Source organism: Zalophus californianus, chromosome 6 (genome assembly GCF_009762305.2).
Source record: "Zalophus californianus isolate mZalCal1 chromosome 6, mZalCal1.pri.v2, whole genome shotgun sequence".
Taxonomy (NCBI): Eukaryota; Metazoa; Chordata; class Mammalia; order Carnivora; family Otariidae; genus Zalophus; species Zalophus californianus.
Window position 1 is genome coordinate 120,183,641 of NC_045600.1, and position 25,453 is coordinate 120,209,093.

Consider the following 25,453-nt stretch of genomic DNA (forward strand, 5'->3'; position numbering starts at 1 on the left):
TTTCAGTATAGTTAACATACAATGTAATCATTCAGCAATTCCGTATATTTTTAAATGCTCATCATGAGTGTACTCTTTTTTTAAATTTTTGTATTGTTATGTTAATCACCATACATTACATCATTAGTTTTTGATGTAGTGTTCCATGATTCATTGTTTGTGCATAACACCCAGTGCTCTAGGCAGAATGTGCCCTCTTTAATACCCAACACCAGGCTAACCTATCACCCCACCCCCCTCCCATCTAGAAACCTCAGTTTGTTTTTCAGAGTCCATCATCTCTCATGGTTCGTCTCCCCCTCTGACTCACTCCCCTTCATTCTTCCCCTCCTGCTATCTTCTTCTTTTTTTTCTTAACATATATTGCATTATTTGTTTCAGAAGTACAGATCTGTGATTCAACAGGCTTACACAATTCTCAGCGCTCACCATAGCACATACCCTCTCAGTGTCTATCACCCAGGCACCCCATCCCTCCCACACCCCCACCACTCCAGCAACCCTCAGTTTGTTTCCTGAGATTAAGAATTCCTCATATCAGTGAGGTCATATGATACATGTCTTTCTCTGATTGACTTAATTCACTCAGCATAAAACCCTCCAGTTCCATCCATGTCGTTGAAAATGGTAAGATCTCATTTTTCGATGGCTGCATAATATTCCATTGTGTATATATACCACTTATTCTTTATCCATTCATCTGTCGATGGATATCTTGGCTCTTTCCACAGTTTGACTATTGTGGACATTGCTGCTATAAACATTGGGGTGCAGGTACCCCTTCGGATCTCTACATTTGTATCTTTGTGGTAAATACCCAGTAGTGCAATTGCTGGATCCTATGGTTGCTCTATTTTCAACTGTTTGAGGAACCTCCATACTGTTTTCCAGAGTGGTTGCACCAGCTTGCATTCCCACCAACAGTGTAGGAGGGTTCCCCTTTCTCCGCAAACCCCCAAAATCTGTCATTTCCTGACTTGTTAATTTTAGCCATTGTGACTGGTGTGAGGTGGTATCTCATTGAGGTTTTGATTTGGATTTCCGTGATGCCGAGCGATGTTGAGCACTTTTTCATGTGTCTGTTGGCCATTTGGATGTCTTCTTTGGAAAAATGTCTGTTCCTGTCTTCTGCCCATTTCTTGATTGGATCATTTGTTCTTTGGGTGTTGAGTTTGATAAGTTCTTTATAGATTTTGGATACCAGCCCTTTATCTAATATGTCATTTGCAAATATTTTCTCCCATTCTGTCGGTTGTCTTTTGATTTTGTGGACTGTTTCTTTTGCTGTGCAAAAGCTTTTTATCTTGATGAAATCCCAATAGTTCATTTTTGCCCTGGCTTCCCTTGCCTTTGGCAAAGTTTCTAGGAAGTACTTGCTGTGGCTGAGGTGGAAGAGGTTGCTGCCTGTGTTCTCCTTTAGGATTTTGATGGACTCCTGTCTCACGTTTAGGTCTTTCAACCATTTGGAGTCTATTTTTGTGTATGGTGTAAGGAAATGGTCCAGTTTCATTCTTCTGCATGTGGCTGTCCAATTTTCCCAACACCATTTGTTGAAGAGACAGTCTTTTCTCCATTGGACATTCTTTCCTGCTTTGTCAAAGATGAGTTGACCGTGGAGTTGAGGGTCCATTTCTGGGCTCTCTATTCTGTTCCATTGATCTATGTGTCAGTTTTTGTACCAGTACCATACTATGATGACAGCTTTGTAATAGAGCTTGAAGTCTGGAATTGTGATGCCGCCAGCTTTGCTTTTCTTTTTCAACATTCCTCTGGGTATTTGGGGTCTCTTCTGGTTCCACACAAATTTTAGGATTATTTGTTCCATTTCTTTGAAAAAAGTGGATGGTATTTTGATGGGGATTGCATTAAATGTGTAGATTGCTCTAGGTAGCATTGACATCTTCACAATATTTTTTCTTCCAATCCATGAGCATGGAACGTTTTTCCATTTCTTTGTGTCTTCTTCAATTTCCTTCATGAGTATTTTATAGTTTTCTGAGTACAGATCCTTTGCCTCTTTGGTTAAATTTATTCCTAGGTATCTTATGGTTTGGGGTGCAATTGTAAATGGGATCGACTCCTTGATTTGTCTCTCTTCTGTCTTATTGTTGGTGTATAGGAATGCCACTGATTTCTGTGCATTGATTTTATATCCTGCTACTTGACTGAATTCCTGTATGAGTTCTAGCAGTTTTGGGGTGGAGTCTTTTGGGTTTTCCACAAACGGTATCATATCATCTGCAAAGAGTGAGAGTTTGACTTCCTCCTTGCCGACTTGGATGCCTTTAAAATCTTTTTGTTGTCTGATTGCTGTGGCTAGGACTTCTAATACTATGTTGAATAGCAGTGGTGAGAGTGGACATCCCTGCCGCATTCCTACCTTAGGGGGAAAGCTCTCAGCTTTTCTCCCTTGAGAATGATATTCGCTGTAGGTTTTCATAGATGGCTTTTATGATATTGAGGTATGTATCCTCTATCCCTATACTCTGAAGAGTTTTGATCAAGAAAGAATGCTGTACTTTGTCAAATGCTTTTTCTGCATCTATTGACAGTATCATGTGAGTCTTGTTCTTTCTTTTGTTAATGTATTGTATCACGTCGATTGATTTGTGGATGTTGAACCAACCTTGCAGCCCAGGGATAATCCCACTTGGTCATGGTGAATAATCCTTTTAATGTACTGTTGGATCCTATTGGCTAGTATTTTGGTGAGAATTTTTGCATCCATGTTCATCAAGGATATTGGTCTGTAGTTCTCCTTTTTGATGGGGTCCTTGTCTGGTTTGGGGATTAAGGTAATACTGGCCTCATTAAATGAATTAGGAAGTATTCCTTCCATTTCTATTTTTTGGAAGAGTTTCAGGAGAATAGGTAATAATTCTTCTTGAAATGTTTGGTAGAATTCCCCTGGGAAGCCATCTGGCCCTGGGCTTCTGTTTGTTGGGAGATTTTTGATGACTGCTTCAATTTTCTTAGGGGTTTTAGGTCTGTTCAGGTTTTCTATTTCTTCCTGGTTCAATTTTGGTAGTTGATACATCTCTAGGAATGTACCCATTTCTTCCAGGTTATCTAATTTGCTGGCATAGATTTGGTCATAATATGTTCTTATAATTGTTTGTATTTCTTTGGTGTTGGTTGTGATCTCTCCTCTTTCATTCATGATTTTGTTGATTTGGGTCATTTCTCTTTTCTTTTTGATAAGTCTGGCCAGGGGTTTTTCAATCTTGTTAATTCTTTCAAAGAACCAGCTCCTAGTTTCGTTGATCTGTTCTACTGTTCTTTTGGTTCCTATTTCATTGATTTCTGCTCTGATCTTTATTATTTCTCTTTTCCTGCTAGGTTTAGGCTTTGCTGTTCTTTCTCCAGCTCCTTTAGGTGTAGGGTTAGGTTGTGTATTTGAGACCTTTCTTGTTTCTTGAGAAAGGCTTGTATTGCTATATACTTTCCTCTCAGGACTGCCTTTGCAGTGTCCCAAAGATTTTGAACAGTTGTGTTTTCATTTTCATTGGTCTCCATGAATTTTTTTAATTCTTTTTTAATTTCCTGGTTGACCCACTCATTCTTTAGTAGGCTGCTCTTTAGCTTCCATGTATTCGAGTTCTTTCTGACTTTCTTCTTGTGATTGAGTTCTAGTTTCAAAGCCTTGTGCTCTGAAAATATGCAGGGAATAATCCCAATCTTTTGGTAGCAGTTGAGACCTGATTTGTGACCTAGGATGTGTTCAATTCTGGAGAATGTTCATGGGCACTAGAGAAGAATATGTATTCCGTTGCTTTGGGATGGAATGTTCTGAATATGTCTGTGAAGTCCATTTGGTCCAGTGTGTCATTTAAAGTCTTTATTTCCTTGTTGATCTTTTGCTTCAATGATCTGTCCGTTTCAGTCAGGGGGCTGTTAAAGTCCCCCACTATTATTGTATTGTTGTCAATGTGTTTCTTTGCTTTTGTTATTAATTGCCTTATATAATTGGCTGCTCCCACGTTAGGGGCATAGATATTTACAATTGTTAGATCTTCTTGTTGGATATACCCTTTAGGTAGGATATAGTGTCCTTCTTCATCTCTTATTACAGTCTTTGTTTTATAATCTAATTCATCTGATATAAGGGTTGCCACCCCAGCTTTCTTTTGGTGTCCATTAGCATGGTAAATTGTTTTCCACCCCCTCACTTTCAATCTGGGGGTGTCTTTGGGTCTAAAATGATCTCTTGCAGACCGCATATAGATGGTTCTTGTCTTTTAATCCAATTTGATAGCCTGTGTCTTTTGATTGGGGCATTGAGCCCATTTACATTCAGGGTAACTGTTGAAAGATAGGAATTTAGTGCCATTGTATTGCCTGTAAGGTGACTGTTCCTGTGTATTGTCTCTGTTCCTTTCTGATATATGCTGCTTTTAGGGTCTCTCTTTGCTTAGAGGACCCCTTTCAATATTTCTTGGAGGGCTGGTTTTGTGTTTGCAAATTCCTTTAGTTTTTGTTTGTCCTGGAAGCTTTTTATATCTCCTTCAATTTTCAATGACAGCGTAGCTGGATATAGTATTTTTGGCTGCATATTTTTCTCGTTTAGTGATCTGAAAATATCATGTCAGTCCTTTCTGGCCTGCCAGGTGTCTGTGGATAGGTCTGTTGCTAATCTAATGTTTCTACCTTTATAGGTTACTTATCTCTTCTCCCAAGCTGCTTTCAGGATTTTCTCTTTGTCTCTGAGACTCGTAAGTTTTACTATTAGATGTCGGGGTTTTGACCTATTTTTATTGATTTTGAGGGAGCTTCTCTGTGCCTCCTGGATTTTGATGCCTGTTTCCTTCCCCACATTAGTGAAGTTCTCTGCTATTATTTGCTCCAATATACCTTCTGCCCCTCTCTCTCTTTCTTCTTCTGGGATCCAAATTATTCTAATGTTGTTTCGTCTTATCATATCGCTTATCTCTCGAATTCTGCCCTCGGGATGCTGTAGTTGTTTATCTCTCTTTTTCTCAACCTCTTTATTTTCCATCATTTGGTCTTCTATATCGCTGATTCTCTCTTTTGCCTCATTTATCCTAGCAGTTAGTGCCCCCATTTTTTATTGTACCTCAGTAATAGTGTTTTTGATTTCGACTTGGTCAGGTTTTAGTTCTTTTATTTCTCCAGAAAGGGTTTCTCTAATCACTTCCATGCTTTTTTCAAGCCCAGCTAGTATTTTTAAAGTCATGATTCTGATTTCTAGGTCTGACATCCTCCTAATGTCCGTATTGAGTAGGTCCATGGCAGACGGTACTACCTCTTGTTCTTTTTGCTGAGGTGATTTTTTTCGTCTTGTCATTTTGTTCAGAGGAGAATAGATGAATGAGAGAACAAAATGGTAACAGGTTAACAACATACCCAGGAAATATAGTCTATAGAAATCAGAAAAGACCTGAAACCAGGGGAAAAGAAAGAGAAAGAAAGAAAAAAGAAAGAGAATAAATAAGATAAAAGCAAACAAAAACAGGACAAAAGAAAAAAAAAACAGAATATGATCAAATGTGATCAGGCTAGTGCATAGATTCGTGCGACACAGTAGATTTTGGGCGTATTTTGGTCTGTTAGTAGAAAGCGCCTCCTAAATTTTAAAGGAAGAAAGACTTATATATGTACAAAATAATGGTTGATACAATGAAGGGATGGAAGATGACTGTAAAGATGAAAATTATAAAAGATTTTATAAAAGTAATTGGTTAGATAAGAGGTTGTTTGAAAAAAGAAAGAAGATTAAAAAAAAAGAAAAGAAAAAAAAAAGGGAGAGAATATGATCAGGCAGGAGACTAGAACAAAGCTGTACACCAGTGATTTAGGGTATATTTTGATCCATTAGAAGAAACTGTATCTCAAAATTTTAAAGAGAGAACAATTTATATATATATGCCAAAAATAAGCATAACTACTAAGAAGGGATAAAGTATGACTCTAAAAATGGAAAATAATTTTTTTAAAAAAAGGGATTGATAAGATGTTGTTTGAAAAAGGGAAAAAGAAAAATTCAAAAAAAAAACAGCTAAAAAAATATTAACTTTGAAAAACTAATGAATCATGGTAAAAAAGCCATGAATTCTATGTGCAGCATTCCCCTAGCGCTGGAGTTCTCCCGTTCTCCTTGATCGGTAAACTTGGTCTTGGCTTGCTGGCTGTTCGTGCTGATCTTCTGGGGGAGCAGCCTGTTTCCGTGGTTCCCAAATGTGTTTGCTGGAGGTGCAATTGCCCCGCCCTTGTTTGTCCCTGCTAAGCAAGCTGATCGGGTTTGCTCTCAGGAGCTTTTGTTCCCTACAAGCTCTCGGTACAGCTTTAGAGGATTAGAGTGAAAATGGTGGCCTCCCAATCTCCACCCAGAGGAGCCGAGAACTTGGGTCCCCGCTCCTCAGTGCACCCCCAGAGAAAGTCAGTCAGTCACTCCCGTGTCCCCGGTCTCGGGCCACACTCCGCGCTCACCCGGCCTGTGACCGAGTGTTTCTATCTCTGGCGCCCGACCCCGTGTGGAGTCTCCAAACCCAGCAGATCCCTGCAGTGGGCTCCCGCGCCGCTCCTCCCAGGGGAGGAAGGAGAGTCTCCCCGTATCTGCCGCTTGTTGGGTCCCTGCTGGAGGAGAAGTGGCCCGACTGGGCCGTGGATCACAGTTTATGGCAACCCCGAGCTGAGACCCCGTGCCTCGGCTCCGTCTCTGCAGCCAGCTTCCCCACTCCGATACCTGGGAGCTCTGCTGCACTCAAGCCCCCCCGGTCTTTCTGTGACCCCAAGGGTACTGAGACCACACTGTCCCGCGAGGGTTCCACCCTAACTTAGCCACTGGAGCAACGTCCCTCAGTGGAGCCAACTTCTAAACGTTCCGATTTTGTGTTCTGCGGCTCTATCACTTGCCAGAAGCGGCCGACGGAAGTCCCCTCCCCTGCCGCCTATCCTCCCGAATATCGCCTCGGATTCACTTCTCCGCACGTCCTAACTTCCAGTCAGTGGTCGCTTTTCTGTTCAGAGAGTTGTTGCTATTCTTCTCTTCGATCTCCTGTTGAGTTCGTAGGTGTTCAAAATGGTTTGATCCCTATTCAGCTGAATTCCTGAGACCAGAGGTAATCCAGGTCTCCCACTCATAAGTGTACTCTTAATTCCCATCCATTTCACCCATCCCTCCACCCTCCTCCACTCTGGTAACCACCAGTTTGTTCTCTATAGTTGAGTTTGTTCTTGGTCTGTCTCTTTTTTTTTTCCTTTGGTCATTTGTTTTCCTTCTTAGATTGTACTTATAAGTGATATCATATGGCACTTGTTTTTCTCCGACTGACTTATTTCACTTAGCATTATAACCTCTAGATCCATACATGTCTGCAAATGGCAAGATTTCATTTTTTATGGCTGAGCAATATTTTATTGTATGTATATATCTATCTATCTATCTATCATCTATCTATCATCTATCTTTCTATCTATCATCTATCTATCTATCTATCTATCATCTATCTATCTATCTATCTCTCATCTATCTATCTAACATCTATCTATCATCTATCATCTATCTATTGTCTATCTATCTATCTATCTATCTATCTATCTATCATCTATCTATCTATCATCTATCTATCTATCATCTATCAACATCTATCTATCATCTATCTATCTATCAACTCTGTATCATCTATCTATCTATCTCTCATCTATCTATCTAACATCTATCTATCATCTATCATCTATCTATTGTCTATCTATCTATCTATCTATCTATCTATCTATCTATCATCTATCTATCTATCATCTATCTATCTATCATCTATCAACATCTATCTATCATCTATCTATCTATCAACTCTGTATCATCTATCTATCTATCTATCATCTATCATCTATCTACCTATCTATCATCTATCTATCAATCATCAGTGGACACTGGGCTGCTTCCAGAGTTTGTCTACTGTAAATAATGCTGCTATAAACATTGGGGTGCATATATACCTTTGAATTAGTGTTTTTATATTCTTTGGGTAAGTATCCACTAATGGAATTACAGGATTATAGGGTAGTTCTCTTTTTTAGAAACCTCTATACTGTTTTCCACAGCAGCTGTCCCGGTTTGCATTCCCAGCAACAGTGCACAAGGGTTCCTTTTTCTCCACATACTCGCCAACACTTATTGTTTCTTGTGTTGTTGATTTGGCCATTCTGACAGGTGTGAGGAGATAACTCATTGCGGTTTTGATTTGCATTTCCCTGATGAGGACTGATGTTGAACATCTTTTCATATGTCTGTTGGCCATCTGTATGTCTTCTTTGAAGAAATGTCTGTTCGTGTCTTTTGCCATTTTTTAATTGGATTATTTGTTTTTTATGATGTTGAATTGTGTAAGTTTTCTATATAGTTTGGATACTAACCCTTATCAAAAATGTCATTTGCAAATATCTTCTATTCAGTATGTTCTCTTTTAATTTTGTTGATTGTTTCCTCCACTGTGCAGGAGATTTTTATCTTGATGAATCCTAATTGTTTATTTTTGCTTTACTTTCCCTTACCTCAGGAGACATATCCAGAAGTATTTTCTACAGCAGATGTCAGAGAAATTACTGCCTGTGTTCTCTTCTAGGATTTTTGTGATTTCAGGTCTCACATTTAGGTCTTTAAACCATTTCGAGTTTAGCTTTGTGATGATATAGGAAAATTGTCCATTTTCCTTCTTTGTAGCTGTCCACTTGTTGAAAAGAGTATCTATTTCCCATTGGATATTCTTTCCCGCTTTGTCAAAGATCAATTGGCCATATAATTATGAGTTTATTTCTGGGCTCTCTATTCTGTTCTATTGTTCTGTGTGTCTATTTTTTTTTTTTTTTTTGCCATTACCCTACTGTCTTGTTTACTACAGCTTTGTAATATATCTTGATATTTGGGATTGTGATACCTCCAGTTTTACTCTTTTTTTCAAGTTTGCTTTGGCTATTCGGGTCTTTTATGGTTCCATACAAATTTTAAGATCATTTGTTTCTGTTTCTGTGAAACATGCTGTCAGTTTTTTAATAGGGATTGCATTGAATCTGTAGTTTGCTTTGGGTATTATGGACATTTTAACAATATTTGTTCTTCTAATCCATGAATGTGGAATGTCTTTCCATTTCTTTGTGTCATCTTCAATTTCTTTCATCAATGTTTTATAGTTTTCAGAGTACAGGTCTTTCACCTGTTTGGTTAGGTTTATTCTTAAGGTATCTTGTGATTTTGAGTGCACATGGGTGGCACAGTCAGTTAAGTGTCTGACTCTTATTGTAAGAGTCCCATTGTAAATGGGATTGTTTATTTCTCTTTCTGCTCTTTCTTTATGGGTGTACAGAAATGCAACAGATTTCTGTACCTTGATTTTTGTATCCTGCAAATTTACTGAATTTGTTTATTAGTTCTAGCAGTTTTTTGGTTACGTCTTTCTGACTTTTTATATACAGTATCATGTCATCTGCAAATTGTGAAAGTTTCACTTCTTCCTTAATGATTTTGATGCCTTTCATTTCTTTTGTTGTTTATTGGCTGTGGCTAGGACTTCCAGTACTATGTTGAATGAAAGTGGTGAGAGTGGACATCCTCCTCTTGTTCCTGACCTTAGGGGAAAAACTCTCAATTTTTCACTATTAAGTATGATGTTAGCTGTGGGTTTTTCATATATGGCCTTCACTGTGTTGAAGTATGTTCCCTCTAAACCTACTTTGTTGAGGGTTCTTATGATGAATGGATGTTTTACTTTCTCAGATTTTTTTCCATCTATTGAAATGATCATATGGTTCTTATCCTTTCTCTTATTGATGTGATGTATCACATTGATGGATTTGCAAATATTGTACCACACTTGCATCCTGGGAATAAATTCTCCTTGATCTAGATGAATGACTTTTTAAATGTATTGTTTGATTTGCTCTACTTATATTTTTTTCAGAATATTTGCATTTATGGTCATCAGAGATATTGACCTGTAGCTCTCTCTCTCTTTTTTTTTTTTTTTTGTAGTGTCTTTATCTGTTTTTGGTATAAGGGTAATGCTGTCCTCACAGAATGAATTTGGACACTTTCCTTCCTCTTTTATTTTTTGAAATAGTTGGAGAAGAATAGGTATTAACTCTTTAAATGTTTGGTAGAATTTCCCTGTGAAGCCATCTAGTCTTAGACTTTGTTTGTTAGGGGATTTTTTTTAATTATTATTATTACTGACTCAATTTCATTGCTGCTAATTGGTCTTTTCAAATTTTCTATGTCTTCCTGGTTCAGTTTTGGGAGGTTATATGTTTCTAGGAATTTACACATTTCTTTTATGTTGTCCAATTTGTTGGTATATAATTTTCATAATATTCTCTTACAATTGTTTTTTTTTTCCTATGGTGTTGGTTGTTATTATCTTGTGATTATCTTCTCCTCTCAGGGTGGAGGAGTCTCTTTGGAGTGGTACTGGCTCCTGACAGGGCTGTTTGCACACTGTCAGACTTGTGGCACCACTTTGGGTTGTCTCTAGCCAAGGGCATGTTGGAGGGAGTTAGGTCTTCAGGAGAATGTGGAGCAAGGAGTGTCATGCCAGCAAGGTCTTTGCTGGTCTGCTGTGGGAGGAGAACAGCAACTGACCTTGAAAACTCCTGCCCAAGCTGTCTTGGAGGGGACAGATTGGCAAAGCATTTGGGGTGGGGCATGCTATTGGCAAGCTAGGTGGAGAGTGTTGGTGCTGTGTTGGTTCTCACAAGTGTCCTTGTATCTAGGCTGGTGGTAGAGGGAAAAATGACACAAGCCAGCTCTTTTGTTCTTGGAGATGCCTCCCAAAGATCTCTGGCCCTCAGCTTATGTTCTGAAATTCATAAATAAATATTCTTTCTGTATACCCCAGGCATTTTCCAAACAGTTCCTATGCTGTATCTCAGAGGGCTCTTTGTTTTACTGTCTCTTTAAGGGCAGGGACTCCACCCTCTGGGCTTTCTCAGAGCTTAGCCCTCTGATTTTTAAAGTACCAAGTGTTAAGCCCCACTGATTGTTAGGTCCCCCTGGTTTTCAAAGCCAAATGTTATGGGCATTCATCTTCCTCATGTGGGTCCCCATGCCTGAGGTGGGAGTCTGGTCCTCTCCCCTCCATACGTGCTGTGTTCCTCCCTCTGTGATAGAGTCCTCCATGTCTGTTTGGATTCTGACCACATCTCCACCCTTATTACTCTCTCTGATGTGGCCTCTTCTTTACATTTAGCTGTGGAGAGTCTGTGGGTCATTTTTGGGGTTGTTTACATTGATAGATAACACTATCTAGTTGTATCTGTGGGATGAGGTGAGCTTAAGATCCTCCTACTCTGCCATACTTCCAGGAAGTCCCAACAGCATTATTCTTATTGGTTATCCACAAACTCCCCTGAAGTGGATACTACAATTACTACAATTTACATAGAAGAAAAGGCATGGAAATTGTTATTAACTGATCTAAAAGCGTATTTTCCTGGCTAGTACCAAAAGAGCAGAGATTTGTATGTGTTCAGTGGGAATCCACTCTATCAAATAAACCCACAGCAAATTTTCATCCCTATCATTACTAGAGAAGTTAGCATTGGAGATTCATGAGTATGTGATTGCCCTGGGCTAGGCACTGTGACCCACAAGTGGTGTGTAGCTATTTAACATGCATGTTAGAACATACCCCAGACAACACTTTACACTTTGAGAAATGTTGGAATAGGTTATTTTTCAGTGGGAATTAGCACTGCCCAGTGGAGTTACCAGAATAATGTGATAGGAATGCTATTAGAAGTAACTCACATTTATTGATTTCTGTGGATTTCATTGGTATCTTGTACCTCCACCTTTGATTTCCTTTCCATATTTCTTATTTATTTCACCCAGGTTGTTCTTACTGAAGTAGTATTTATCCGGTACATTCTTAACACTTCAGTAAACTTTAATGTATTGCAATTCCCTATGGTGTTGGGGGAAATGGAAAGAAAACCAAAGGAAATACTTTCCAATGGTAGAATTTAATGCATTTGTGGTAAGTAAGGGCATAGACTTATTTTTAGGTAGTAGATCTTACTTGTTTCCAAGTCATAAGGAGAGTTGCCCTTTATTTTTAGCTACCTCAGTGTTCACATGTGGTGTGGAAACAATCATCAGGCTCTGAGTCTTTGGAATTAAATTTTTAAGACATTTATTTTCTTTTTTCATTTTTGTTAGTGCAAAATTATATGATTTTTTCCTCCGATAGTTACTTTATATCCCACTTGTTTCATCCCATTGGTTCTTATATGTCATATTTTCAACACTAATTTTCTAAATGTTTTTCATTTTCCCTTTAAATCAAGACTTTTTAGTAGAGAAATTATTGTGGTACAGATAGATACTTTGTTGCCTTTTGTTTATATATTTATTTTCTAGCTATATTGCACAGTACATTCTTATAACTTAAGTTTATTGTGGCCTACTAAATTATCAATTTTTGTAAATTTTTATGTGCCTTGAGAGAAGGTATATTCTCTAATGACAGAGTTTTGAGATTAATATATGTATCTATATACAGATAGATATATATAGATATAATATAGATATAAATATTAGGGTTTTTGATTAATTTTAGATCTTCTAACATTTCAACTTTTTAATTTGGCTTTGTCTGAGTTGTGTTAATGTCTTATTATTAGTTCCTATTTCTCCTAGAATCTCTTTAACTTTCTACTTTTAAACGTTTCTTCATTTGGTGCATAGATAATAATAATTTTTATGTATTCATGGGCAAATGTAATCTTTTTATAAAATGTCCTTTTGCCCTTCTTTCATTTAATACTTTTTTCATTAGATTGTATATCTTTTCTGAAATGAAGATCACAGTTCCTACATTTCTTTAAATTAATAGACTTTATTTTTTATAACAGTTTTAGGCTTACACAATTGAGCAGAAAGTACAGAACATCCCCAGATACCCTTTCTCCCTGTCAATGTGGTTTTTCCTATTATTAACATATTTCCTTAGGGTGATACATTTGTTACCATTGATGAACCAATATTGGTATATTACTATTAATTAATGGCCATAGTTTACATCTGGGTGAACTCTTTGAGTTATACCATTTATGACTTATGACAAATGTATAATGTTGTGTACCCCCAATTTCAGTAACATACAGAATAGTTCCACTGCCCTAAAAATCTTCTGTGCTCCTCTTATTTATTCCTCCCTCCTCCCAACCCTTAGCAAACAGTGCTCTTTTTACTGTCATTATAGTTCTGCCCTTTCCAGAATGTCATATGATTGAAATTCACACAGCATATAGCCATTTTAGACAGACCCCTTTCACTTATGCAGCATGCTTTCAATATGTAAATTCAAATAATTTTATTCTATTATCATTTCCTTGACTTATAGTCTTTTATTGAAATATAATGGACATACAATATTGTATTAGTTTCAGGTGTACAATATAGTGATTTAAGAATTCTATACATTACTTAGTACTCAGCATGATAAATATAGTCATCACTGTTACCATACATTATTACAATATTATTGACTCTATTCCTAATGCCTTTTCATTTCTGTGACTTATTTATTTTATTATAGTCTTAAATATTTTCCTAGTTTCAATGCTTTAGTGTTTTTATCAGAGAAGTTCCATATTCCATATGTTGAACTCTCTTATATGTCTTCTATCTGTATTCCTTTTTCTTATGCCCTTTTTATCTTTTCTCCATTTGTATTTGATAATTTTACCCTTCCCTTTTTTGTTTTCTCTTTCTCTTACAGTGTTTACCATGATATTCATCACCATTAGGGTTTTCTTTTTTCATTTTAAATGCTTCTGAAATATTAAGCTAGAGTTTTTGTCCTTAGTTTTGGTTTTCCCAGAAGGAGACCATGAGAAGAGGATTCAGGTGAAATAGTTTATTTGATATATGGAGGAAACACATGGGGAGATAATGGAAGTAAGTGAGGCAAAGGAGGGAAAGACAGGCAATTGAGTACATTATCAATAATGTTACCTTTCTGGGTAACTAGAACATAGTCCTCCTGGAGAACTTCAGACACTAAAGCAAAGATGCTGTCCAGAATGATTGGGCATTTGAGCATGCTTACTTCAGCATCACCTATACTAAAAATTGTAATGATACGGAGAAGTTTAGTGTGGCCCCTGCACAAGGATGGCTTGCAAATTTGTGATGTGCTCCATAAAGGGTGTTTTAACTAGGTATTTTCAAATTTCCATTATTGATTGAGGTTTGCTCCAGGAAAGCTTTCATTCTAAGGCACTTCTCCAACTCTGGAAGTAGAGAAGCCAAGCTCTAGGAGCCAGAAAATGTCCTTGGCAATGACATGGAAATGCTGAAAGTGGGGCAGGCAAATGCCAAACATGGTGGAGAAGGGGCACCTACAGTGTCACATTTTTCATCACATTTTTACATTTCACATTTTATATTTCTTTTTGTCACTTTTTTTCTGGCAGGTTTTATTATTTGGTGGCATGCTATTATGTTAATATAAATATGTTCCCAAGTCCTTGCTTTGTTTTATTAGGAGAACCTTATGTGAAAGCAGCAATGATTCAGGGTAGCTCTCAAATTCATGGCTCAAGGCACACTCTTAAAAATAAAAGTATCTTAAAATATCAAAAATACCTCTTTGTGTATCCACTTCTATGTTCCTTGGGATTAAGTCTGATTCCAGAAGACTTCTAATCTTTGTCTTTGTGTGGGTCAGAGTTCTACATCACTTCATTTTCCTTTTACAGTACTCTTTCTGCCTATGCCATACCTTCTTTCTCATTACATCTTTCCAATCTCTGAACCATCTTTTTCCTATGATCCTGCTTAATTTAGGTTTTGTTACCATGAATTATTCTTTGGAGTAGAACTTCGACCTTTGGAAAGGAAATGTTTGATCTTTCTGGGATCTTAAGTGGTTTGGGCTGCTTCAGTATTACTTCCCATTTAATATTTCCCCATAAATTTCATACTTACTTGAAATGAGAAACCTATGAGAACTTTTCTAAATAACACTAGTTTATCTCAGATTTGCTCATCAGGTTATTTCTTAGTGTGCACTTTTTTTTTATGGTGGAGGTGGTATTTGTCATTTTTGTGTTCCTAGGGTCATTCTATACTTCAAATTTCTGTGCCACTATGGAGCAACTGTTGGTCCCATATATAGCTGGTGGCTCTTTTGTATTTGGTCATGCCTTCCCCTATTTTGGATTTCACTGAGATTCCTTGTCATCTAGTTTGGTTGAAAATGTTACATATTTTTACCCTCCTACCTCTCATCTTTTCTATCCAAGCTGCTTTGTTTGGTTTTCATGAATGTATTTGGGGATATCAAAAGCACAAACAGACAAAAAGCATATGATGTTACCACACTCTTGCTGCCAGAATTTCTCTATTTCTTCTGGGGTCTGTTTTGGTAAGATTATTTTCTTCAAGAGATTGTAAATTAAATAAATAAAAGTATATCTCAATTGCTGCAGAATTAGAACAAAGATTTTATAATAACATTTTATTATTTTTTAATTTCTTCAATATCTGTAGTGATACTTCATATTTTATTTCTAAATATTGATTATGTGTGATGTATTTTTATTCTTCCTGAAATCTCACCAAGGGTGTCATCATTTTTTATTTGTCTTTTCAAATAATAAACTTTGGCCTTGCTAATAATTATCTTTATTATATGTTTGTTTTCTATTTATTTGATCTCTGCTATAATCACTCATTATTTTTATCTTCTACTTTTTTAAATTGGATTTTTTTCTCTACCTTCATGGAATGTACATTTAGTTAATAATTTTTTAGTCTTTTTTTCTTTTCAAATGTAAGTATTTGTGGTAACTTTTCTCCTAATAATTTTTAGCTGTATCCCACAAATTTGGTATATAGATTTTTAGAGTTTGTTTCAAATTTTTCAAAATCCTTATATTTTTCTCTGATCCATGAGTTAATTTTCAAGAAAATAGTAATTTTGTATTTACTTTTTGTCATTGATTTCTAAATTAATTTTATTTTATTTAAGAAACATGCTTTATATTATTTCATTCCTTTGAAATTTATTGAGCTAGGTTTTAAGACATTACATTTGTAAATATTTTACGTAGTCTTGCAAAAAAATGTATTCTGTATTCATTGGGCGAATTAATGTCCTTATATAAGGTCAATTTTGTTAATAGTATTGCTCAAATTTTCTTCAACTTCACTGTTATTTTGTCTGTTTTGTTTGTTTGTTTTTACAAATAAGTGTTTCAAAGAGTCTTCTTTAGTTAATTGGACATTTTTTCATTCTATAGTATCCACTTGATCCCAAGTAATGATATTGCCTTAAAGTTTATTAAAGTCTTACCAATTTTGTTCAAGTATAGCTATACACTTTCCCTTTGGGGTACCATTTCAGATATATTTTTCCTCATTATTTTTCATCCTTTTTTTTTATTATGTTCAGTTAGTCAGCAAAGTACATCATTAGTTTTTGATGTAGTGTTCAATGATTCATTAGTTGTATATCTTTCTATTAAGATGACTCAGACATGAAATTGTCTTTTTTGAGTAAAAATATTCAATATTGTAAAAAAAATCTAATAAACCTGAGAATCACTGTCTTTTAAGTGGATTTTTTAGTCTAGCCATATTTAATGAAATTCTTAATATTTAAATTTAAGCCATATGAAATTGCCATTTTTATGTAGTCACATTAAAGATATCCTCATTAGTATTATTTTGAATGCTTTCTCTAGAGAAATAAGGCAAGAAAAGAAAGAAAGGACAAAAGTATCATTATTTTCAAGTACTATATAATACATACATAGAAAACTGAGTAAACTGAAGCAGATATTAGAAATTATTTTTAGCAGTTTACAAAGATGCTTAGCTGCTTACTTAATATATGTTCTAATGGAAGCCTTTTAAATCATCAACAAGAATATAAAAACACACAAAAAAATCTCCTTTCACATTAGACAATCAATTAACAAAATACCTTAGAGTAAATCTAAGTACTCTATAGCACCTTAATGAAGATAATCACAAAATATCATTGAATGATGACATTTATCGAAATGTCATTGAATGAGAAGACTTGAAAAAAAGAGAGAATAGATACATCTGGATGGAAAAATACATTGAAACTATGTCAATTTTCATAGGTCTTATTTACTATGTCTAAATAGATGAGCAAACACTAAATTATAGTGTTATAGTACTTTAAACACTTCTGCTTTCATCTACAAAGTATGGGACATACTCTGCAATAAGTTGCAACATATATTAGACAGCACACTAGTTAAAAAGGAGAGGAAATTCTGCTTTTAATTTTGTGGACTTGCAAACCTTTTCTGAAGCATTGACATTGGAGCTTTCATATATGTGACTGTATACTTTGCTATGATTTTTGGCATTTATTTTAACAGAACATAAGAAGAAAGATGAAGGAAATAAATTCTCACAGCCATACAGAGAAAAATGTTCTTTTTGGAGAATGAATTAAACTTGCAAAATTTCACTTTCTGTTGGTATTAATTTATATTCAGGGAACAGAAATATATTATTTAATATTAGTTTTAGCTCTCCTAGATTATTATTCCTAAAAGTTTCTCTACTATCTTCTTTATATGTCATCCCATAATCAATCTCTCCTCCATGTACAATCCAGTGTGATATTTTATTTATTTTGTTTTTTAAAATATTTATTTATTTATTTGAGAGACAGAATTAGAGCACAAGTGGGAGGAGGGGCAAAGGGGGAGAGAGAGGGAGAGAGAATCTTCAGCAGACTCCCCAATGAGCACAGAGCCCAATGGGGGGCTTGGTCCCAGGACCCTAATATCATTACCTGAGTAGAAATCAAGAGACAGAAGTCCAACTGACTGAACCACCCAGGTCCCCCAGTGTGATATTTTAAAGCTAAACAAAAAGAAATCACACCAATCCCTATGTGATTGCTATAATTCCCTATGACTTCCCCTTACAGTTAGAATAAAATGAAAATATAAATGCAACCCCCATGAGCCTACATGATCTAGCCACTCTCTTTCTCTCCTTCCTCAACAGCTATCCTTTTCCATCTCAACCACCATTGTCCCCTAAGTAAAAGAATCAGTGTTAGTGAATGAGGCACAGGAACCATGTCTTGGGTCTTCCCATGAAGTAATGATAGAATCTCCTAGAGCCATCTCGTGGCCCTGAGGAGAACTGGCCTGAAGATGGCTTGAACACCACAGTTGACAGATGGAAAGATGCAAGAACTGTCAATAAGCCAAACCTGGAGAAACAATTGTTCCAGTATTCTTGTTATGTAAAATAGTAATTCCTTATTGCATAAGCCAAAAAAGCTTACCTAAGACAGTTGGGCATCAGAAAACATTCATCAAAGGGGAAAAATTGGATAAAATAAAATGGATGTAAACTTTTGAGTAATGGAACCATAGAAAAAGCAACTATCTAGACTGTGTACTGAGAAAGTGCAATGGAAAAAGTGCCAATTGTCTGATAGATAAAGAAGAGATTCCAGACTCACAGGAAGCAAAAATAACAGAGGCAAGAATGAGAACTGGGGCAGAAACTGGGAGATTTGTTGAAATAAATATATGAAAAAGCCAGCCCTACCCTTTTTTCTCCGATGCCCCATGCCCACAGCAAGACATTTTCATAGAAACATAAACTAGGAGGATCTTTTGCTGAGGAAAATGAACAAATAGGCACAAATAGAAATCCGTTAAATTTTTGTTGAAAGAATGAATGAGTACTTCCTAAAACTTAACATATGCTGCACCATAATGCACAGTAACTGATAGAGGCAGCAGTCAAAAAAGTCAGGAAGAATATATCAGATTTGAAGAATGACCACATTCACATATATAACCTTGTGTGTAACAATTCCAGAATATGAGGTGCCTGGGTGGCTCAGTTGGGTAAGCATCTGCCTTTGACTCAGGTCATGACCTCAGGGTGCTTGGATTAAGCCCTGCATCAGGCTTCCTGCTCAGTGCAGAGTCTGCTTTTCCCTCTCCCTCTGCCCCTCCCCCTGCTCATGGTCTCTCTCTCTCTCTCTTTCACTCTTTCTAATAAGTAAATAAAATCTTAAAAAAAGAATTCTAGAATATACACTATTTTTAGGTATACATAGAACATTTACTAAAATTAAATATAATGGGAGCTAAGGAAAGTATTAATACATTTAGAAGAATTAAAACTACATCTTACATTTTATTTTACCTCAGTGAAATTAAATTTAGATATCAACAGTCCTCCTCTCCTACCTTCCCTCTGCTCACAAATGATTAGAATTTAGTTACCCATTTGGGAATTAAGACAGTGTTTTTAAATAATGCATGAGGGAAATAAAAAATAACAATGGAAAATTTTAAAATATTATGAACCAAATGATAATATAAATAAAAGATATCAAATTTATGATATGTAACTGAAGCTATGCTGATAGAAAATAGATCATCTGAATGCATAAAAAAAAAAACAAGAAAAGTTAAAGATCAGTAATCAAATCAGGGAGTTTCTGCTTCCAGTCAAGACAGAGTTTTAAAGACTGGATTTAACCTCTTATCTGAAACAAAGGAAAATCAGACAGAAAAGTATAAAACAATGACTTTTAAGACATTGAAATTAGATAATGAAGGAAGTAATTGCTGAGAGATAGAAAATACATGGGGCAGGGGGCACCTGGGTGGCTCAGTCAGGTAAGTGTCCTCCTTTGGCTCAGGTCATGATCCCAGGGCCCTGGTATGGGGATCCAGCCTTGCACTGGGCTCCCTGATCAGCGGGGAGCCTGCTTTTCCCTCTCCCTCTGTTGCTCCCCTGGCTTGTGCTCTCTTGCTTTCTCTATCAAATAAATAAATAAAATCTTAAAAAAAAAAAGAAAGAAAAAAAAAACCACAGAGGGTAACTCTATAATTGCTCCCACTGTCAATGCCTTGACAGAGTTGTTAAGAGAACTAAGAAAATTTATTTTTTATTTTTTATTTATTTTTTTATTATTATGTTCAATTAGCCAACATATTAACATCATTAGTTTTTGATATAGTGTTCAACGATTCATCAGTTGCTTACAACACCCAGTGTTCTGAGTTGAGGAGTTGGAGCCCAAAATCTGGAGAGACCAAAGCAGAGAAATTAGCAATATAGAATCTATAGATATTAAAGGATAGTAAAAACATATTAAGAACAACTTCATGCCAATAAACTTGGCATTTTAAATTCCTTTCAAGACATACAAGGCTAAACCAGGATAAAATGGAGAATATGAATAGCCTTATCTCTACTAAAGAAAAAGAGTTAGTAGTTAAAAATCTTCTCCCCTCGGGCACCTGGGTGGCTCAGTTGGTTAAGCGACTGCCTTCGGCTCAGGTCATGATCCTGGAGTCCTGGGATCGAGTTCTGCATGGGCTCCCTGCTCGGCGGGGAGTCTGCTTCTCCCTCTGACCCTCTTCCCTCTCATGCTCTCTCTCATTCTCTCTCTCTCAAATAAATAAATAAAATCTTTAAAAAAAAGAAAAAAATTCTCCCCTCAACAAACAAAAACAAACAAGCACTCCAGGTTCAGAGTTTCACTTGTGAATTTTACCAATAACTTTAAAAAAAAATTAAATTCTACACAAAATCTTTCAAACATTGAGGAGCACGGAATGTTTCCCAAATCATTCTATAATATCAACTTTACCATGATATTGAAAACCAGAAAATGACATTACAAAATAAGAAAACTGTAAACCAATATTCCTCATTAATATAGATACAAATGTCCTAAACTAAATTTTAGAAGATAATATTTAGCAATATATATAAAGAGAGTGATACATCATTATCAAGTAGAGTTTATAACAGAAATGCAAGGTTGTTTTAATATTCTAAATAAGGGATCAGCAAATTATTTCTTTTAAGGGCCAGCTAATAAATATTTTAGGTTATGGCTATATAGTCTTTGTCACAACTGTTCAGTTCTTCCACTGTAGCATGAAAATAGCTATATACAATACATAAATGGATGGCATGGCTGTGTCCCTAAAAAAAAAAAAAAATTTTTTTCACAAAAACAGGCAGCTGGACCTTGCGCTATAGTTTGCTGACCACTGTTCTAAATCCTTTAATTTAAATCATCATATTAACAAATAAAAAAAGAAAAACAATATGATCAACTCAAAAGATGGAGAAAAAGCACTTGAACAAAATTTACATCCATTCCTACTAAAAATTTCAGCAAAACAAAAAAAATTAAAGGGAATTTCCTTCCCTGAAAAAGGACATCTACCAAAAAGCTACAGAGCTCGCATCATACTTAATAGTGAAAGACTGAATGTTTGACTTCTCAAATTAGGATAAATTCAAGCCTACCTACTCTCACCACTTCTGTTAAACATTATAGTGAAGATTCTAATCACTTAACAATAAGGCTAAAAAATGAAATTCAAATTCATCAAATTTGAAAGCAAGAAGTAAAATCATCATTACAGACACAGGATCATTTATATGGGATAATGTGATCCTCAAAAATCTACTAGACATCTTAAGAAAGCTTAATGAGATTGAAGGATATATGAATATAAAAAAATCTTTTTGTTTCTATTGATAATGACTGACTAAAATTGAGATATAAAATAAAACTCAATTTTTAAGTAGTATCAAAACCTATAAAATACTTCAGACTAAATATGACAAAATATGTAAAACAATATACACTTAAAACCACAAATATTGTTGATAGAAATCTTAGAGGAACTAAATAAATGGATCAGAAGACTCCTAAAATTGATCTTAGAATGAATGCAATCACAATGAAAATCTCCTCATGTTCTTTGTAGTAACTGACAGAGTAATACTAAATTTCCTATGGAATGTAAAGCCAATAATTTTGAAAAATAAGATCAAAGGTGGAAGACTAATATTACTTGATTTCAAAACTCATAAAACTTTAATAATCAAGACAATGTGGCATTTGTGAGAAGACAGAAAATTACATCAAAGTAATAGAGCAGAAAGCCCGTAAATAGACACATGCATACATGGAAAAATGAAATTTTTTTCGAAAAATAATTCTTAATGAAAGCACAAGGCAACTGATTTGTGTTCATTGATTTTGTATCCTACCACATTGCTGAATTGCTGTATGAGTTCTAGGAACTTGGAGGTGGAGTCTTTGGGTTTTCCACATAAAATATCATATCTTCTGTGAAGAGCGAGAATTTGACTTCTTTGACAATTTGAATGCCGTTTATTTCTTTTTGCTGTCCAATGGCTGAGGCTAGGACTTCCAGTATTATGTTGAACAATAATGGTGCTATTAAGGAGGGCACATGTTGTGATGAGCACTGGGTGTTATACACAACTAATGAATCGCTGAACACTACATCAAAAACTAATGATGTACTATATGTTGGCTAACTGAACATAATAAAATTTTTTTAAAATAAAAGTGCCTGTAGAGCAATAGTTCTGAAATTTTATGCCCTAAGATTCTTTTTCTACTTTTGAAATATTATTGTAAACAACCTCTTGGTAAATAAACTTTATTAACAAATAAAAAGAAAAGAAAACACAAAGGCAAATCAGTAAAGGATTATTTTTTCAAAAATATTGCAGAAAAATTAGATATCTAAGTGTAGAAACAAATAAACTTCTATCTTTATGCTATATATGAAAATTAACTAAGAATGAATCACATATTTAAATATGAAACCTAAAACTATATAACTTCCACAAGAAAACATAGGAGAAAACCTTTGTACTGATCTTGGGTTGGGCAAAGGTATCTCTGATATGACAGTAAAAGCATGATCCATAATAGAAAAAAAAATTGACGAATTGGATTTCATACAAACAAAAGCTTCTCTTTGAAAGACATTTTTAAGAAAATTGAAAGAGAATCCTCAGAATTGGAGAAAATATTTTCAAATAATATATTTTATTAAAAACTTACAATAAAAATATATAAAGACATTTTAAAACTTAATAATGAGAAACCAGTCAAAATAATTAGCAGTCTTTAAACAGGTACTTCACCGAAGAATGTAAACACATGAAAAGATGTTCAAAATTACAGCTTATTTAAAGAAATAAAAATTAAACCCACATTGAGGTATCACTACACACTTTTTAGAATAGTTTGCATTAAAAAGACTCGTGTGTTAGTGAGATTGTGGAAGAAATGGAGCTCTCATTTATTACTGTTAGGAATGTAAAATCATACAATCACTGTATTACACAGTATGCCAATTTCTTATAGAATTAAGTGTACTTCTTACCATATTATCCATGCTTGAGAAGAAAACCAAAAAAAATCACTATTTCTATTCAACACTCACCTAGAAGTTATGACTACAACAATAAGGTGAAGGGAAAAAATATAAGGACTATAAAGGAATAATTAACATGATTATGTACATAAAAAAGCCAAAGAAATAATGGAGAGGTAGATTACTAAAATTAATAAGGTAATTTAGCAAACTGGATAGCAGTCCAGTATAGAAAAGTAAGTTGTAATGATTATATACCTACAACTGAGAAAAAATAAAATTTAAAAAAGAAACCCCTTACAATATTTTGAAAAACACATTAAATACAGAGTCATAAAATAAATAGTAAGACTGAGACTTAAGACAATAAAAAAAATACCCTCCACACTCAAAACCAGGAAAATAAACATTATGTAAAAAGTAATCTGCAAGGGCTGAGCCTCTCTGAATCCCAGTGCAAAAGGAGCTTAAAGCCAAGGATGGAGGAGTCATGAGAGGTGTGGGAGTGTGGAAAACACACCTCTGGCAAGCCAACCTTTAAACATACGATGTCTCTAGAAGAATCTGAAGCCTGTGGCAACTGAAAGGAAATGTAAGAACAAACCTCAAACAGAGCTAAACTCGACTAGTTTAATTGAAACCCTATCATAAAGCCCTAGATGAAGAAAAGGCATACCCATGTCTAGGGATGAAAACTGTTTTTTCATATTTAAGTCTTATACAAAATATACAGTTGTCAACAACAAAAAATATGAGGTATATATGAAGGCAAGAAAAAACACTTTCAAATGGCAAGATTTCCTTCTTTTTATGGTATATATATATATATATATATATATATATATATATATATATCACATTTTTAAATCAAATTATCCATCAATGGATACTTAGGTTGTTTCCATGTCTTGAATATTGCAGATAATGCTGCAGTGAACATAAAGGTGCAGATATCAATATAGCGATTTCGTTTTCTTCAGGTAAATACCCATAAGTGGAATTACTAGGTCATATGCAGTTCTATTTTTAATTTTTTGAGGACCTGTTTACTGTTTTCCATAGTGGCTGCACCGATTTCATTATCAACAGTGCACAAGGTTCCTTCCCTCTTCCCCACATCCTCTCCAGCGTTTGCTATTTCTTGTCTTTTTGATAATAGTATTCTAACAGATGTGAAGTGATGTCTCATTATGGTTTTGATTTATATTTCCCAGGTGATTAATAATATTGAGCATCTTTTCTTGTACTTGGTGGCCATTTTCTTTGGAAAAAATGTCTATTCAGTTCCTCTGTCTAGTTTAATTGGATTGTTTCTTTTCTTGTTATTCAGTTGTATGAGTACTTTATGGAATTTTGATATTAACCCCTTTCCTGATACATCCTTTGCAAATGTTCTCTCCTGTTCTAGGCTACCTGTGCATTTTGTTGATGGTTTCTCCTTATATATAAAACATTTTTCCTTGATGTTGTCTCACTTATTTATTTTTGCTTTTGTTGCTTGTACTTTGGATATAATATCCAAAAAAGTCTGGTGCCAAGACTGATGTCAAGGAATTTTTTCTGTTTTTTTTTTTTTTCTAGGACTTTTATGGTTTCAGGTCTTGTGTTTAAGTCCTAAATCCAATTTGAGTTAACTCCTGTGAGTGGTGTAAGACAGAGGTCTAATTTCGTTATTTTTCATGTGGATATCCAGTTTCCCCAAAAGCATTTATTAAAGAAACTATCCTTTCTTCATTGAGTAATCTTGGCTCCATTGTTAATTATTAACTGGCCATATATATGTGGCTTTGTTTCTGTGCTCTCAATTCTGTTCCATTGGTCTATGTATCTGTTTTTAAGTCAGTACTATAATCTTTGATTACATAGCTTTGTAACATGGCTTGAATCATGAAGTATGATGCTTCCAGCTTTGTTTTTTTCTCTACTTTGACTATTCAGGGCCTTCTGTGGTCCCATATGAATTTTAGAATTGTTTTTTTCTATTTCTATGAAAATGTCTTTGGAATTTTTATAGGGATTGCACTGAATCTTCACTTTTCGTTTTTTATTCCCTTTTGATCCTCTGATTGTATAATTTCAATTGATCTGTCTTTGAGTTCACTGATTTTTCTGCTTGGTCAAGTTTGATACTGAATTCTTCAACTCTAAAATTTGTTTGGTTCTTTTCTGTTTTTTCCTTGTTTAACTTCTTATTTTGTTTTTATAGTTTGCTTGGTATCATTAAATTATTCATCTGCTCTTTTGT

The 25,453-nt window shown here is 35.1% G+C and overlaps 1 non-coding gene across 1 annotated transcript; it reads left to right on the forward strand.

The window, feature by feature from the left end:
• The first annotated feature begins 14,055 nt into the window (after positions 1–14,055).
• On the forward strand, positions 14,056–14,163 carry LOC113910646. Its single transcript, XR_003516153.1, has one exon. It is a non-coding gene; the product is annotated as a U6 spliceosomal RNA (small nuclear RNA).
• Positions 14,164–25,453: the final 11,290 nt, after the last annotated feature.